This window comes from Cryptomeria japonica, chromosome 6 (genome assembly GCF_030272615.1).
Source record: "Cryptomeria japonica chromosome 6, Sugi_1.0, whole genome shotgun sequence".
Taxonomy (NCBI): Eukaryota; Viridiplantae; Streptophyta; class Pinopsida; order Cupressales; family Cupressaceae; genus Cryptomeria; species Cryptomeria japonica.
In genome coordinates this window covers 569,686,822-569,705,974 of record NC_081410.1, presented here as the reverse complement: position 1 = coordinate 569,705,974, position 19,153 = coordinate 569,686,822, and positions in this window count along the sequence as shown.

Sequence of the window (19,153 nt, the reverse complement as noted above, 5' to 3'; positions counted from 1 at the left end):
GTGAACTCTAAGATCATTTTGATGTTATGCAATGCTTTTGTCATTGTGTTTCATGGTTAGTGCTAGCATGCATGGATTTCAATTTGATAGAATGTATAAGTGGGTTAGATGAGAATTATCGTAATGAATGTATGTAGTCATCTTTTAAATGCAATAAATGGATCATGAAGGAATGTACTCTGTTAATGTTAATGAAAATAAGTATGCATGGAAAGACCTCATAGTTATGATGATATTATAGAGCGTTTTGGAACAAGATGCATGGTATGAGTTTAATACAAGATTGAACGTAATATATGGATGAACTCATTTGGCTATTTACATTTTAACCTTAATAAATGAACTTCATCTTATTAGCTATATTTCAATTGTAATGGATGAACTCATTTGGTTATTTACATTTTAACCTTAATAAATGAACTTCATCTTCTTAGCAATTACTTTCACTATAATGGGTGAACTCATTGGTTATTTTCATTTCAATCTAAATAAATGAACTTCACCTTATTAACTATATTTTAACTATAATGGATGAACTCAATGGGTTATTTACATTTTAACCTTAACAAACGAACTTCGTTATATTAGCTATATTGTAACCAAAATGGATGGACTCGTCAAGTTAACCACATTTTAGCCTTAATGGATGAATTCACATGTTATCTATGTTTTAACTTCTATGGGTAAATTTCCTCATGTTAGCCTCATCTTCAACCATAATAGATGCACGCTTCCTAATTTCTATAATGTTAATTCATTGAACAAATTATATCCATGTTTCAAGTAATAACATGAAATTAAGATATCCTGCTTAATTGGATCAAATGTCGCGAGTTGAGTGAGGTGTTAAGTTATGTAATCATGTTGGGAAACTCCTTAGGTTCGTTTAGTCTTCTATTGTGTTATCTAAGCATTAGATAACTCCAATGTATCTTAATGTAGTGTCTTATTATAAAAATATATATATATATTTGCACTCCATTTGATTGTTTTAGCTTTATTCCTTCGGGGTTTCCTAGTGGCATTACATCATCTTAACAAGTTTGAAAATTGCAAAACATTGATTCACCTCCCTCCTAGTGTTCATTGATTCCAACAATGGGTATCAGATCTTAGTTTCTTGGAAGAATCCTAATAGCACGAGGAAGATCCAGAAGATTGAATCAATGGAATCCGGTTTGTAAAAGCAACTTACTATGGCACTTGAAGATCTTGATGCAACTATGAAGGAGAAGAGTAGCCCGAGGAGAAGTTTAGAAGAAGCTCAAAATATCATTAAATCTGTGAAATAACAAGTGAGTACATCAAGATATAAGAGAAAGGAACTAATGGATAAACTCAAGGAGAAAGAAGAACAAATCATTTACAATCAAGTCCTACAAGACAAGACAAATGAATGTGAAAAGCTTGCTAGAGAGAATGCAGTTCTGAAGAATGTGATGAAGTAGACAAAGGAAATTAAAGACAAGAAAAAGAATGAGGAAAATATGACTCAATCACTGAAGGATAGATTTTATGAATGTTGCACATTGAACTATGAGAATGATGGACAAGAATTTGAAAGGTAGATCATAATTCTAAGAGATGAGATTTCTACTGCCAATGAGTATAAAGAGAAATTCAAAGCCAACTCAGCCAAGCTAGATGAGATGCTAGAAATTCAAAGACATGGGAAATGCATGACAGGACTTGGATATGAGAAAGGAGAATCCTTTGGTTCTAGACAAAGCAATCATCAGAAGAACAAGAAACCTCTGGTAAGACAAACTAATGCCTATAAATTCAATGGTAAATGTTTTTTTTGTGGAAAATTTAGTCATATGGCAGATCAATGCAGAAATAAGATGAATAATAGGATGATAAATAATGTGAATAATGGTCCTACTTTTACCGATCAATGTTTTATATGCAACAACTTTGGTCATAAGTCAACCATGTGTAGAACAGTGATGAATAATTTCTAGAATAAGAGATGCTATGCTTGTGGAATGTTTGGACACATTTCTAACCAATGTAGGATGAGACCAAACTAGATGAACTTCGGGCCTATGTAAGAAAATGTTGTTTGTTATGCATGCAACAAATTCAGTCACATTGCAAAATTTTGTTGAAACAAGAATGTAAGCAAGAATTCTCTAGTAAACAAAAACAAATCAAATGAAAAGGGGAAAGTGAAGGTTGAAGAAGTTAGATAGTAGCATAAGAAAATGTGGGTTAAGAATGAAGATTCAAATGTTTAGAATGTCTCCACACCCGATTCTGGAGCTGGAACCTCATCTAGTAACTAAGGCATTTTGGCCATAAGGGGAATCTTTTCATGAAGATTCTTAAAACCTCCTTTCAGAGATCTATAACCAGTCCAGGATGGTTGCAGATGAAGGAGATTAGCTATATAGTTGATATCCAAAAGATTTCATGCCTATCTGAGTATCCGGTGATGAATTCTTGAATATGCAAGGTATCCGGAAAGCCTTCAGGGTTGTGCATTTATTACAGCTTAAAGTTAGGTTTTTGGTGGATAAAAAGAAATTTCTATCATTCATTCTTCATATTGTGAACAAAGAGAAGGAGAAAAAGAGAAAGGTGAATGAGATTGAGCAGTCACAACAAAGCTTGAAGTGATCCAAAAGTGACACCTAGCATCTAGTTGAATCTAAAGAGGTTTCGTGTTCGAGTTGTTTTTCTACCCTAATTTTGAAATGGAATCTGCATCTGGGGTTGCAACTCCATTGGTAGTTGAGATTACTAAGAGAGAAAGGCTAGTATTTAAGAGACATCCATTCAAATATGTTGAAGATGATCCAGAAGGTTCTTTTTCCTCTGTCTCATATGGCATGCTGCATAATGAAGATATTAGGACATATATTCATTGTAATATCAAGGAGTTTGGGAATGCAGACATGTTATCACTTTATACCAATCATATGATGGATGGAATAGGAAATCTAAAGCCTGAGTTCAAATCATTGTAAGATAAGGGTTTTATCTAGTATGTTCATTTTTCTGGTGTTTGATAAAACCAAATGGGTTAGATATTTCTTGAGCCGAATCGACGATGATTTTATATGGCTGGACATACCTCACAAGATCATGAAGTAAGTCATTCAAGTTGTAACATGTTTGAATGCAATTGGCAAGATCCCTAATCTGAGGAAAGTTCAAAACATAATAGTGACAGGTGTTAGTGGATCCCAGTATGATAATCGATAGATGACAATCAGTGACATCATAGAGCATGATGTGAGATTTGCCTCAATGGTGATGGGATACAAGGTGTACCAATCTAGCTGATAAAACTCAATATCTAGTACTACTATATTTGGATCTTATCAGATGCTTAAAGAAGACATAAGATATGATCTCTATGGAGTGTTTCTCAGTGAGATAATGAGCAACCTAAAGAAAATAAAGCAAGATAAGAAACCTATTTTTAAATTTGATTCTTTAATTATTTGTTTGGCACTTTACTTCTTGAATGAAATCCCCGGTATTGGAAAAATTCAATGGGCTTATGATAAACTGGTGGAAGTCCAAATCAAGGAAGGTTTGTAGGGTTTGGGTGATACTGTAGCTGAAAAATCTTCTTTGTGGGGATACTTCAAATAATTTCAGGCCATGATGTAGAGCAGAGAGAGGATTTCAAAAGATATTTTTGAAAAATATGAGAACACAATTTTCTTTATGGTAGACAAGCATCAATGTCATATGGAGGTAGTTGAACCTAGAACCATTTGGATCATGCATATGGGATATGAGGTAGGTGGACTTGATGCATATGCTCAACATCTGTTAATAAAACTGGTAAATGAAAAAGAAGAAAGGTTTGGTACCTTCAAAGTGAAAGATCCTGATTTGCATAAGAAATTCACTAAGCTGGCAAGGAAGAGGAAATTCTGAAAAGAGGTTGAGGAGCTTGCAAAGCAAATGGGATTATCAAAATAAGCTGTGCAAAGGGCAAGGGAGAAAAATATACTGAAGGAGGAGGACATGGTGAGTTCTAAAAGGTCAAAATTAGTCTCTACTCCTCCTAAGAAATCAAAGCCAAGGAAATCCCAATCTACACCTACCTTCAGTGCTCAAAAGAACATCCCTCCATCCAAGCCACAAGCCCAGTCAACCGATGGAGTAGAGAAGAGGAAGAAGGAGAAGCCAAAAAGAGAGTATGTTGTAGCCACTTCTAAGGATATAGAGACATGATTTGATGAAGTGGTGAAAAAGGTAAAGAAGATAGCTATCTATGCCAAGGCAGTGAAGAAGCCTCAATCTGGTGGTGCTCAGCTAACCAAGAAACTAAGAGTGAAAGTTGAGCCATCCGATAGAGCTAGAGTGAGTAAGAAATAGAAGTCTGAATTAGATGAAGCTCTAAAATTTGGCAAAGTTGAAGGTACATATGATTTTGTACCCCCAATGACCTTGAATGAAATTATTCATGAAGTGCTTAAGGATGGTAATTTGAAGAATGTGCATGTATATTATGAGAATTTTGATGATAAATATCAAAGAGCTATAGATGAAGAAATTGTATAGTATATAGATGTTTATAGTAAAGAATTAATAGAATTGTCATCCATGATACCTAAGATCCTATATGACATTTTGGATGCAAGAAGGCATACAACAAGTTTAGAGGATGAAAGGATAAAGGAGTATTCATTAGTAAACTTATCCTCTATCATTTCTAAAGATGAAGTTGTAAGATTGTTAAAGATTACTAAGAATAGATTCAGAAGAAAGAAGAGGGTAAATAAAATTATGCTTGGCAAAATAGATGAAGTGACTAAAGAGAATGAGACAGTTTTGAGATAATTTTTTGATAGAGCAGAGGTATGATATGAATCCGGTACATGATGACACTCAACTGGAAGAGAAATCATAGGAAATATCTATTTTGGAAGTTCATGTAGCCGTTCCTGATGTACAAAAAGATCAATCCTATGAGAAGGCCATTCTGACAGATCAAATCAGGGTGCATACAACAACTGATGATGTTAATGCTAATGTTGATACCTCCAATGAAGCTGAATAGGATCCTTTGGTAATAGAAGTTGTTTCAAAAAGGTAGCTAAGGAGATAGTTGGTAAAGAAAAGGGAGAAGTTGATGGTGAAAAGGGTGAAAATATGTAAGTGTAGAGATGACAGGAAAGGAGAAAGGAGACGACAAGGATGATTAGGCTCTGGTGATAGTGGCAAGAGACACTATTACTGACAAAGGAAAATAGGTTGTTATTGATTTAGATGATTTTTCTCAAGGGCCTACTGATCTGAGTTCTTTATCTCCAATTCAAGCATTAAAGCTAGCAACTCTTTGCACAAGCTAAAGCCAGTGAGGACTTGCTCAAGTCCCATATCGTAGATAAAGAGTTAATAAATTTGGTAGAAGAGGTATTTGAGAAAAAATTTCGTCATTTAAACCAAGTACAACTAATAATCCATTCGATAAGCTTAAAAGTATGTTGAATGCTATAGAATCTCATTTTGTGTCTTTGGAGAAGGCAACAAATGTTAGAGTTTTGAATCAATTTATTGCTATGAGATTGAAAACAATTTTGAAGATGATTGAGGATGATAGGGTAAGTTTAATAACTACTATGAAGGGTATACAAGATGCATTACATGAAGGTGGCCAAATATACAAGTCATGCTTAATTTTGTCTAAGTTTATTATAGACATTGATAAGAAAATAAGAGAATGTAAAGGCCAACTTGCTAGCATATCTTAGCCATATGCACCTTAGTTAGTCTTGGCTAGTAATTTTGAACCACAAGTTTTGAGTAGAAAAGGACAAAATTTTGGGTAGAGTAGGAAAAGTAAGGATTCTTATCACTCCCCAGATAGATTTTCTGATGAGCAGCATGCAAGATGCAAAGGATTCTCTAAATAAGAGTGTTTCAAAAAATAGAAGAGGAGCTAAGATGCACACTTATCTTTTGAGTGGGATGATCAGTATTTTGGAGAGTTTAAAGAAGGCATGGGATAATCATTTGTTGTCCCTGAGGACAATTTTTGCAGATATTTTCAAGTTTTTGTAAGCAACGTACATATCTCTATATATAGATTTTGGCATAATCCTATCTTTGGCATTGCTATTAAAGGGGGAGAGAGATGAGTGAAAAAGGGTGAAAATTCTCAAGTGGAGCTTGTTGAGATTGTTGAGTCTTGCAAATTTTTTGAAGTTTTGAAGTTTTGCAGTCTTGAGTGTAAAACTTATTTTTCATAGTGTTGTCATCAATGCCAAATGGGGAGATTGTTGACAATAGACACTATTCTAGTGAATATTGGTGCATGATTAATGCTTAGGTTTTTAAATTGATGGGAAACTAGATCGGAAATCATATCCAATGTACATAGATTTAATTTACTGGAAGTCATATCATTCATGAGACATAAGTCTAGAAGGTGGAATACAGTAATCGGTAGAGCATGAGTTCAATGTTCATATCTTTATTTTGGTGGTGTAATTTTGGCTGTGGTGATAAAGGAAAATGATTTGAGGTTCAAGGAAACTTATGTTATGATTATGATATCTAGTGTTGATAAATGAGAAATATTAAAGGTCTGCTATCCAGTAATTCAGTTAGAACAAAGCTATTTTGGTCTAACGTGTGTTACAGAATCTTAGGGTTGATTTCAATGATTAGTTTCATGTTCAAGGTGATTGGTCTGACTTGTGTGAATATCTTTATCATTTCGTTTAGGTCTGCATATGTATTTGTGGATGGAATGAGATGAATTAAGGTTACATGTTTCATGTTGCGTGTTATGTTGATTTTAGAAGCCGACATAAGAAATCATTCATTTTGTTGAAGCAAATATATAAGGTTGATTCATTTGAGCATTTTGATGGATGAGAAGTGTCTGAGAAGCCTATATGAGAGAATTTGTGAAGGTTGGTGAATGTTATTGAAGGTTTAGGTGCTCCGGTGTAAGACACAGAAAGGAAACAAAGTAGATAAGAATAACAGTTGCAATAGTCAATTTGAGCCTAATCAGAACTTCTTTTTGACATATGTAGATGCTACACTTTAGTTCATTCATTATTGTAATCAATTGTAATCTCTTGTAAGGAAGTGAGCCTTCCCTCGGGTTGTAGCCCTTTTGTATTGAAGCAATGAGCTCTAGGTAGTGTGCTTGAATGAAAGTGCATTCCCTTTATGTAATATTATCATGCTTCTAGCCATAGTATAATAATATTGTGGGTTTAAATCCCACTGTGGTTTTTCCCTTTCTAGGTTTCCACATAATCTTGGTGTTATAGTTGTGTGCTTGATTGCTTTATGTTTTTGTACTTTACTTTCATTCTTATGCATTTGGTGGTTTAAGAATCAGCTTAACAAGTTTGTAAATTGCAAAATACTAATTCACCCCCCTCTCAATGTTCTTTGATTCCAACATACAATAACTACACCGACACCACTTAATCAAATCTTCATCAATCAACACACTGATACTCAAGAACACTAAAACAATAGCAACTAGGACTAGAAAGATAATTTATAGAGAAGAAAATCATGAACCATCTAAATTGAATATACACATGAATATCCCGAACACTCTCCCAAATCCGCAAATCAAGATATAATCATTCTGGAGCATATTGGATCAAATACCATAATACTGCAATACTGAATACTAAAAAACCAAATCTTCATACCAGAATCCATAACTTGATCAAATCACTACATATCATAATGAAATCAACACTGAATCAAGTATCTCTAGTTTATTCAATATATCAAACATATAAACCAATCAGATCAACTCTCTGCAATCATCGAAATACCAAAACATAAGAATATTTTGACATCAAAGACAACAACATTTCTTTGTAGCAACAATGTCCAATATAAATGAAATTTAATTTATATATGTTTTGTCTTATAATGTAATGCCATATTCTTAGAAATATTGATAGCACTTGAGTTGTTACAATATATAACAATAGGCTCATTATAAACAACTCTAATATCCTTCAGTATCTGCTTCATCCGAATTACCTAAGTACAATTTATAGCAGCAACAATGTATTCAACTTCTATAGTAGATAAAGAAATAGCATCTTGCTTCTTACTTTCCAAGAAATAAAATTCTTTCCCAAAAAGAATGTTGCACCGGTAGTTCTCTTCTAGTCATCAACATCACCTGCCAATAAACATCTTTATAAGAACTCAGAATGAAATCATCATTCTTAAGATACCACAAACCATAAACAATTGTTCCTTTCAAATATTTGATTATCCTCCTCACAACAGTAACATGTCTTTCCTTAGGATCACCTTGGAATCTTGCAACAAGACATACAACATTCATAATGTTGGGTCTAGTTTGAGTCAAATATAGTAGTCCACCAATCATAGATCCACACAGGATTTGGTTAGCCTTTGGAGATTCATCATCTTTTGTCATCTTTCATCCAGTTACCATAGGAGTTCCAACAGGTTTGGAATCATCTAACCCAAAATTCTTCAGTAATTCCTTCACATACTTTGATTGATATATGAAAATACCTTTGTCAGTCTATGTAATTTGCAATCCCAGAAAGAGTTTCATCTCTCCTATCATAGACGTCTCAAACTCTTTTTGCATATCATCAGCAAACTTCTTACTCAAATCATCATCTCCTCCAAAAATAATGTCATCAACAAAGACTTCAACAATCAAAATATTATCACTATCAATCTTGAAGTATAAGTTACTATTATTAGTACCTTTACAAAATCCCAACTTCATCAAATACATGTCCAATCTGGTGTACCAAGCTTTAGGGGCTTGTTTAAGTCCATATAATGCTTTCTTCAATCTACATAACATGTCTTCTTCATCTGTCAATGAAAATCCATCTGGTTTCTCAATGTAAACTTCCTCTTACAATTCACCATTCAAAAAGGCTGACTTTACATCCATCGGATATACCTTGAATTTAATATGAGCAGCATATGCAAGAAATAATCTAACAACTTCAATTCTAGCTGCTAGAGAAAACGTCTTCTATAAATCAATACCTTCCATTTGTGAATATCCCTTACATACCAATCTTTCTTTGTTTCTAACAACTTCTCCATCTTCATTTAGTACCAATTACATTCTTGTCTTTAGTTCTCAGAACAATTTCCCATGTATTGTTTTTCTCAATTTGATTTAACTCTTCTTCAATGGCTTTTACCCAATTTTCATATTTACAAGATTCAACAATATTTTTAGGCTCAATTTTGGAAATCAAACATGTCTCTTCAGCAATAATTCTTCTCCTACTCATGACACCTTTATTTTTATCACCAATAATATGATTCTTTGAATGATTTAATGTTACATACCTGGGGGTCTTCAGATTATTCTGATTTTTAGTTTCCTAAAATTGTTCACTACCAACAACATTTGGATTTATTGACTCTTCTAGATCACTCTGTTTCATGCTTAGAGTCTTCACTTTCTTTGAAGTAACACCCAAATCATCAGATTCATATCCACATGCTCTGATTTTCTTCTCATGACTCTCATCAACCTTCACATTCACACTTTCCACTATTTTTCCTAGTCTTATTGTAATACCGATAGGCCTTGCTCTTAGTAGAATATCCCAAAAGTATTCCTTCATCACAACTTGCATCAAATTTTCCTATATCCTCATATTTTTTATATAACATTTACTTCCAAAGATTATGAAATATCTAACTGTAGGAACATGACCAAACCATAACTCATAAGGAGTCTTACCAGAATCATCTTTTATATATGATAACACAATGATGATCAACGAGTACCAAACTGGTACTGAGAGGGGGGGTGAATCAGTACAGACACAATCTTTTCCTGAACCAGTTTGACTACAAACAATGAACTTAACTAGCAATCACTAACATTGATCATAAACTAGATTACTACCAGTTAAGCACAATGAGATTGTGAAAGATATAAACTAAAAACACTTATCTTTCCACACAACCTACACCCTCATTTCCACATTCTCTTTGTGCATAAACAGGTAATCTATCATTAGAAATATAATGACTTGCTAAATCAACATGATTCACCGATTGACAGAAAACAACAAAGCATCACATGAAAAAGACATCACCCATGACACACATATTTTTCACATGGAAACCCAACCGGTAAAAACCACGGTGGGGATGAATACCCACAAGCTACTTTTGAACTCTTTAGAAGTTTGCTCTATTAGGAGCCTAGTCCGGTTAAAGACTATTACAACAGGTTCTATTAGGAACTGATCCTGTTAGGAATCACCCACTTAAGGGATGGCTAAAATACCTGGTTAAGGATTAAACCCTATTAAAGGTTACCTTGTTAGAGGATTTTAAGAACTCAATGGCTTTGAGTCACCTTGTTAAAGGATTTACAGCAAGTTGGTTAAAGCTACTTTGTTAAGGGATTTTCCAACTATTGAAGTGGTTAGAGATTAGTAGGTATTACAATGATCTAGTAATAGCACTCAATGCTAATGTAGATCTGCTTTAGTTCCTTCCTTTTGCACACACACTCTGCAGGTATCAATTCTTGTATTTGGTCTGACAAGAATCACATATATCTACACTTAAATACACACACAACATTTACCAACAATAACAACATGAAATACAAAATTGACCTTATAGGAAACAGATAGGTCGATAGCATAAACCCTAAACCCTAAACATTTAGGTTGAGCAATTCAGTCAGTTCAATCTTGACCATTGAACACTTTGCATTTGAATACAACGGTATTGAATAGATCTCAATACATTCTCCATCATTCATTCTTCACCTCATCTTGGGGACTATAACCCATCACGCATTCTCCACCATTTGTAGGAGCTTCACACATTCCTGAGGTAGATAGGATCAATCTCCTTCATGCAAGATCCATCACACGCACGAGGCTGACATGGCAACATGATTTGATCTTCATTATACTGCTGACTCATCACATAATGCCATCGGTTGAATTACACAAGCTTGAAACACTTCAACCGAAAACCCTGAGGCTGGGAGTACCAACCGGTAGTCATACCATATTAAACCTTGATAGAAAACATTCCATATACCGGTTTGCTTGGACAAGCGTATCACTTCACCTTTTGCACATATACTGGTTCATTTTTCCAGTTGCTTAACTTCAATAAACCGGTTCACTCTTCAACATATTATCGGTTCACTCTTTAGCATATTACCAGTTCACTCTTCAGCATATTAACATCAATGAGAACACAATATCATCATGTCAATATACTCTGCACATATGCCAACAATCTCCCCCTTTGGCATTGATGGCAATATACAAAGACATCTCTTTTTGCATCACATCTTCTCCTTAATACTGCAAATATCTTCTTCGCTTCACATCTTCTCCCCCTTTGACAACAATGCCAAAGTGGAGGCATGAGTTTCCCTATTCCACTATGCTTCTCCCCTTGAGGAGTAGCATCCTTCAACACATCAATCCTAAAAATATATAGCAAAGTAAGATCTGACTGATGTGGAGCACAAAACTTTAGTTTACCTCTTGAAGGGTAAGTACCCCTAATTCACCTCTCAAATAGGTAAATGTTCATAAAAGCTGCGACATACTCTGCTTCTGTTGTAGACTAAGAGATACAACTCTAGTTTTTACTCATCCATGAGACCAGTCTTCCATCGAGAAAGAATGGACCACCAGTTGTGCTCTTCTTGTCATCCACATTACCAGCCCAATCAACATCTGTGAACACTTTCAAGCTGAAATAATTATTGTATAGATACCATAATCCATAGTCAATAGTTCCCTTCAGATATCTAAGAATCCGCTTGACTTCTACCAAGTGGGATTCTCTTGGGCTTTTTTGGAACTGAGTGGTAATACCCACTGCATGTGCAATGTTTGGTCTGCTATGCACTACATAATGTAACTTACCAATCATTGATCGATAATCCTTCTCATTTACTAATGCTGAGTCATCCTCTTTTGATAGTTTACAACTAGTTACCATTGGAGTACCATCCGGTTTGCTGTCCTCCATGCCAAAGGTCTTCAACACCTCTTTGACATAATTGGACTGAGTAATAAAGATTCCATCTTTCATTTGTTGAATTTGCAGTCCAATGAAGAACTTAATCTCCCCTATGAGTGACATCTCAAACTCCTTTTTCATCTCATCTGCAAAGTCATGACTCATCTTTTCATCTCCACCAAAGATTATATCATCAAAAAATACTTCACAGATCAAAATCTGATCTCCTTTTGATTTCAAGTAGATATTGCTATCTTCACTTGTTATTTCAAATCCAATGTTCACAAGATGGGAGTGCAAGTGTTCATACCATGCTCTAGGTGCCTGCTTCAGTCCATACAAGGCTTTATGTATCCTACACACCATGTCATTGTCTTCTAATAGGGTAAACCCATCTAGTTGCTCTATATAGACCTCCTCTTCAAGTATTCCATTCAGGAATGCAGATTTTACATCCATTTGGTATACCTTGAATCCTTTAAAAGCTGCATATACAAGAAGCATACGAACTCCTTCCAATCTTGGTACTAGAGAAAAGGTTTCTCCATAGTCTTCCCCTTCTTCTTGGGCATATCCTTTGCATACTAGTCTGGCTTTGTTCCTTACCACAATATCATCCTCATTTAGCTTATTTCTAAAAACCCATATGGTTCCAATGACATTTTTATGCTCTGGTTTGGGTACCAAAGACCATGTACCATTCTTCTCTATCTGGTCATGTTCCTCTTCCATTGCCTTGATCTAGTCTTCATCTTTATGTGCCTCTTTGAATGATTTAGGGTCAAATTCAAAGATCATACATGAGATTTCTCTGACCTTTCTTCTTGTAATAATTCCTGCATCTTTGTCTCCTATGATCTGCTTTGGATCATGGTTGAGTTTGACATACCTAGGTATATTCTTAACAGATTCCTCTTGCTTTTCTTCTTCATCCTCATCTTCATCAACATCGGCATCTACCAGTGTAGGAGCATAGTTACTGGTATTGGGTAGATTTGCAACCGGTTCCTAGAAGTTTAATACCGGTTCATCTCCTACATGCTCACTGTCGGTTTCCTCAGGTCTTTTAGAGTTTTCATCAATCCTAACATTGATGCTTTAAACAATTCTCTGAGTCCTACTATTGAAACATTTTAGAGCTTTACTCTTGGTGGAATATCTTAAGAATATTCTCTCATCACATTTTGCATCAAACTTACTTTGATTTTCACTTCTCTTGATATAAAATTTGCTACCAAATACTCTAAAGTAGCTTACCACTGGTGTCTTACCGATTCATTGTGTAGACTGTAGTGCTCACCACTTCTCTCCAAAAGGTGTGAGCAACCTTTCCTTGGATCAACATAGTTCTATCCACTTCAATCAGTGTCTAGTTGTTTCTTTTTGGTAAGCCATTCTAATGTGGAGTTCAGGGGGCAGATAGTTGCCTCTCGATGCCATTCTCTTCACAATATTTGTTGAATTCACTGGAAGTGAATTCCCCTCCTTGATCAGTTCTTAGGCATTTGATTCTTCTACTACTTTCCTTTTCTACCAGTGCTCTGCAAGCTTTGAACTTTCCAAAGGCTTCAGACTTGTCCTTCAAGAATGTGACCCACATAATTCTTGAGGAATCATTTGTAAGAATCATAAAATACCTATCTCCCTGCACACTCCTAGTTTTCATAGGACCACACAAATCAGTATGCACAAGATCAAGTAAATTGTCTACAGTGAAAGATTTACATTTGAAGGTTGACAAAGACATTTTCCCCAGTTGGCACTCTCTGCACAGAGGATTTTCTGGTTTTTTCAGCACCGGTAGTCCTCTAACTGCCTTGATCTTACTAGCCTTCACAATATTATCAAAGTTTACATGGCAGAGTCTCCTATGCCATATCCAACTATCATCAAACTTAGCCATAAGACATTTACTTATATTTACATTCAGCTGAAATAGGTTACCTTTGGTCTGCATACCGGTGGCCATCAGTTCACCATTCTTTCCTTTGATTTTGCACACTCTATTTTGTAATTCTACAGTGCGTCCACTATCATTCAGCTGGGCAACACTCAATAGGTTTTGTCTGAGACCTTCCACCCAATACACATTGTCAGCACTGCTCTTTCCATTCAGAGAGATGGACCCTTTTCCTTTGACCATACATGGTGCATCATTACCAAAATGAACCACACCACCATCATACTCTTCCAGAGATATAAACTTGCTCCAGTCACCAATCATATGGTGAGAACAACCACTGTCAATAATCCACTCATTAGAATTATCAAAGTAGGAGACAAGAGCCTTCTTGTCTGACACATCTTCCTTGACTACAACAAACACAATATCTTCATTTTCTTCATCTTCTGATTGCTTATCTATGATACCTTCATAAACTACTACAAAACAGTTTCTCACATTTCCTCCTTTGAATTTCTTGAACCTTTCCAGTTTGTCCTTGTTATCACCATTAGGACAGTTTACAACAACGTGTCCTATCCGATTATAAGAAAATCATTTCAAAGGGAGCTTACCTCTATATTTACCAGTTCCCTTAAGAAGTCTCTTGGCAAGAAGAGCTTCAAATTCCATCAGGATCTCCTCATCATCCATTTCTCTGCACTGTCTTGGTTCACCACTGGTGCTTGCTTCTTTTCCTTTTCTAGATGGTGCATCAGATGCTCTAAAAGTTTATTCAGTTTTCTGAATACTGCCATCAAAACTATTTAGCTCATAAGCTATCAACTTTGCAATGATGGAGTCTAGGGATACCTTAGTCTAGTTAATTGACCTCAACTCCTGAATAGCAGCAACCCTTATTGCATAAACTGGTAATAAGGATCTCAAAACTTTGCTAACAACAATGGAATCTTCCATTTTACCACCCGCACTTTTGATATCTCCAACAACAGTTTTGATTCTTATTCCATATTGTTGAATGGTCTCTCCTTCAACCAACTGCATGTCTTCAAACTTTCCTCTAAGGCTTTCTTCCTTAGCTTTCTTTACATGCTCATCACCACCATAGATATTCTCAAGAGTATCCATACTTCTTTGGGATTTTCTTTGTCTTGGATATCAATAAAGTAAATGTGAGATAGACTGCTGATTAGGACTTCCATGGCTTTCCCATTCTCCTAGATCTCTCTATTTTGATCATCGATGAGAGTACCAGTAAGAATAACATAAGCATTCTCAACATAGATCTAGTGTTGAGAACCCATGCTTCTAATGTATATTTTCATTCTATCCTTCCATATTTTGAAATTATCTCTATTGAACTTTGGACCTTCCCTCTTCATCATTACAATAGGATCTTTCCCTCAAGTGGTTAAGCTTACAACATAGAGGACCTGGAGGATGCTCTGATACCAATTGATAACTCAATGATGATCAACAAGTACCAAACTGGTACTAAGAGGGGGGGGTGAATCAGTACAGACACAAAATCTTTTCTTGAACCGGTTTGACTGCAAATAGTGAACTTGACTAGAAATCACTAACACCAATCATAAACCAAATTACTACTGGTTAAGAACAATGAGATTGTGAAAGATATAAACTAGAAACACTTATCTTTCCACACAACCTACACCCTCATTTCCATATTATCCTTGTGCATAAACAGGTAATCTATCAACAAAAATATAATGACTTGCTAAATCAACATGATTCACGGATTAACAGAAAACAACAAAGCATCACATGAAAAATACATCAACCATGACACACATATTTTTCATGTGGAAACCCAACTAGGAAAAACCACGATGGGGATGAATACCCACAAGCTGTGTTTGAACTCTTTAGAAGTCCGCTCTATTAGGAGCCTAGTCCGGTTAAAGACTGTTACAACAGGTTTTGTTAGGAACCGATCCTATTAGGGATCACCTGTTGGCATTATGTAAACTGGTATGAGGACATGATGACATTGTATGTTGTCATTGATGTCAATATATTGAAGAGGAGAGAACCAGTATATGTGAGAACTGGTATGTTACCAAGAATTGGTATATGTGAGAATCAGTATAACACTGTGAACTGGCATGTGTGCCAAAGTGAAGCGGTGTGCTTGTTTAAGGTGAACCGACATGTGGTTATGCGAATCGGCATATGGAAGCTTTGTATGACTACCAGTTGGTAGTCTCAACTTCAGGGTTTCAGGTTGAAGTGCCTCAAGCCTGTGTGACTCATTCGATGACTTTGTGTGATGAGTTAGCATTGTAACGAAGAACAAATAGTGTTGCCACATTAGCCTTGTGCATGTGAAGGATCTTGCATGAAGGAGATCATTCCTATCTACCTCGGGAATGTGCGAAGTCTGTAAATGCTGATAACATGTGATGGGTTATCAACCGCCATGAAATCAGTGGAAAACGAACGATGGAGAACATCTTGAGATTGGCTCAAGACTGTTGCATTTAATGAAATGTGCTCAATGGTCAGAATTGAACCGTTTGAATTGCTTAACCTAACATGTTTAGGGTTTAGGGTTTATGCTACTGACCTATCTATTTCCTATAAGGTCGATGTTGTGTTTCTTTCTAAGGTTGTTGACAAAAGTTGTGTGTATGTATCCAAGAGAAGAGATACGTGATTCTTGCCAGACTAGAAGAGAGAAGTGATACCTGCAGAGTGTAAGTGCAGAAGGTAAAGAGGAGCTAAAGCAGATCTGCATTGGCATTGAGTGTTGTTACTAGATCATTGTAATACCTATTGATCTCTAACCACTTCAACAGTTGGGAAATCCCTTAATAGGGTAGCCTTAACCGACTTACTGAAAATCTTTTAACAAAGTGACTCAAAACCATTGAGTTCTTGAAATCCTCTAACAAGGTAACCTTTAACAGGGTTTAACCCTTAACCAGGTATTCTACCCATCCCTTAACTGGGTGATCCCTAACAAGATCGGTTCCTAATAGAACCTGTTGTATTAGTCTTTAACTGGATAAGGCTCCTAATAGAGAAGACTTCTAAAGAGTTCAAAAACAGCTTGTGGGTATTCATCGCCACCGTGGGTTTTTCTAGTTGGGTTTCCATGTGAAAAAATCTATGTCATGTGTGATGTTATTCATGTGATGGTTTGAGTAATTTGTGTCTGAAGGTAAATCATGTTGATCTAGCTATTTATATATCTTTTGATGATAGAATACCTGTTCATGCACTAGGGTGAAATGGAAATGAAGTATTAGATTGTATGAGAAGATAAGTGTCAACTGGTTTATGCTTGTCTTAGTTATTCTGGACTTTGTCAGTTGTACTCTGTTTAAGAATGGAGTTACTATCTGTCTGCCTATGCACAGTGTCTACTGACAAACTGGTTTTAGGATTGTGTTTTTGTCTATAATGATTCATCCCCCTCTCAGTACCGGTTTGGTACTATCCATTCATCATTGAGTTATCAATTGGTATCAGAGCGTCCTCCAGGTCCTCTATGTTATAAGCGTGACTACTTGAGGTAAAGATCCCAGTCTAATGATGAAGAGGGAAGGTCCAAAGTTCAACAGAGAAAATTTCAGTATATGGAAAGACATGATGAAGATATACATCAGAAGCATGGGTGCTCAACAGTGGAGCTATGTTGAGAATGCCTATGTTGCCCCTACCAGTACTCTCATCGATGACCAAAAGAGAGAGATGTAGGAGAATGGGCAAGTCGTGGAAGCCCTAATTAGTAGTTTATCTGACATTGAGTTTATTGATGTCCAAGATAAGGTAAATCCCGAAGAGGTATGGGATACTCTTAAAAATATTTATGGCAGTGATGAGCATGTAAAACAAGATAAGGAAGAAAGCCTTAGAGGGAAGTTTGAAGACATGCAGATGGTTGAAGGTGAGACCATTCAACAGTATGGAATAAGAATAAAAAATGTTGTAGGAGATATCAAGAGTGCAGATGGTAAAATGGAACATTCCACTATGGTAAGCAAAGTCCTGAGATCCTTATTACTGGTCTATGCAATAAGCGTTGCTGCTATTCAGGAGTTGAGATCATAGAAAAGACTAAGGTATCCCTAGACTCCATCATTTCAAAGTTGATAGCATATGAGCTAAATAGTTTTGATAGCAGTATTCAAAAGACTGAATCAGCTTTTAAAGCTTCTGTTGTACCATCTAGAAAAGGAAAAGAAGCTAGTACTAGTGGTGAACAAAGACAGAGCAAAGAAATGGATGATGAGGAGATTTTGATGGCATTTGAAGCTCTTCTTGCTAGGAAACTTCCTAAATGAACCAGAAAATATAGAGGCAAGCTCCCTTTGAAATGCTTTTCTTGTAACTGGATAGGACATATTGCTGTAAACTATCCTAATAGCGACAATAAGGACAAACTGGAAATGTTCAAGAAATTCAGAGGAGGAAACCAGAGAAATTGTTTTGTGGTAGTTGATGAAGGTGTTGATGAATACTAAGAGGGGGGGGTGAATTATTATGCCAAAAATATTTGCACTTAAACACTTTGCAAGACTAATAGTAAACTGGTAAAACAGTTTAGCAGACAAACTGGTTAACACACATGCAAACTAGATAGCTAATAATGCATTCACCCACAGAAGCAAAAACACCATAACACAAGAGATTTTGACGTGGAAACCCAAATGGGAAAAACCACGGTGAGATGGAACCAGACTGGTTAAGGTCTTACAATGTTCTTTACTAGAATAGATCCTGTTAGGAATCTCAATCTCTGTTAGGAGATAAGTCCAATTAAAGACTACCTTGCTAGAGGATTTTAGATCCACAGATGTGAACCACCTTGTTAGAGGATTTACAAAAGGCTTTTGGGCCTACCTAGTTAAGGGGTACAGACTTGTCAAAGATGTGAGTAATCAACAAGTGTTTGATCTAGCTAGTAGCATAGACTGCTCGGTTAGATCCTTGATAGCTAATTCCTAATGCACTCCAGCATTACTTCAGTCTTCTACACATTCATATTCTCTCCAATTCCTCAACCACCTTAAACCCTAGCAACAACATAAACTTTTTCTACAACCACATCAACAACCTAAAACCCTAGACATGATGTCCTTATAAAGGAATCTAATTTCATGTCGGTCCAATAGGATTACATAACAATTTCCTAGGTTCAATGAACCTGGACATACTTGGTACCACAACACAAAAAGCACTGTTAAGGTGTCGGCACCATCAAACAATCGGTGGATGGTAACTCATCACAAAATGTTGGTT